This window comes from Penaeus monodon, chromosome 20 (genome assembly GCF_015228065.2).
Source record: "Penaeus monodon isolate SGIC_2016 chromosome 20, NSTDA_Pmon_1, whole genome shotgun sequence".
In the NCBI taxonomy this organism is placed as follows: domain Eukaryota; kingdom Metazoa; phylum Arthropoda; class Malacostraca; order Decapoda; family Penaeidae; genus Penaeus; species Penaeus monodon.
This window is the reverse complement of record NC_051405.1, coordinates 30723375-30723662: the sequence shown is the minus strand read 5'-3', so window position 1 is coordinate 30723662 and position 288 is coordinate 30723375.

Sequence of the window (288 nt, the reverse complement as noted above, 5' to 3'; positions counted from 1 at the left end):
TACCTTTTACCTTCCTTTGTAGCTACCACTCTATACACATACAAACTATTTTACACATACAAATAGGTGTTGAGACGGGTGGTAGTATCAAAAAGCCACCATTTTCACTAAAGCATCATTACTATAACTGGGCTAATCAATGGTAGTAGTTGGGGTATTTTAGAAAGTACATTAAAATTCTGGTACTACAGGTATATTAAGGAAATATTTTAATCTTTTTTTATATATATTTATTTAGTACTCTTTAAATTGAGTTATTCCATGATAGGAAGGTTATAAGCTCATAAC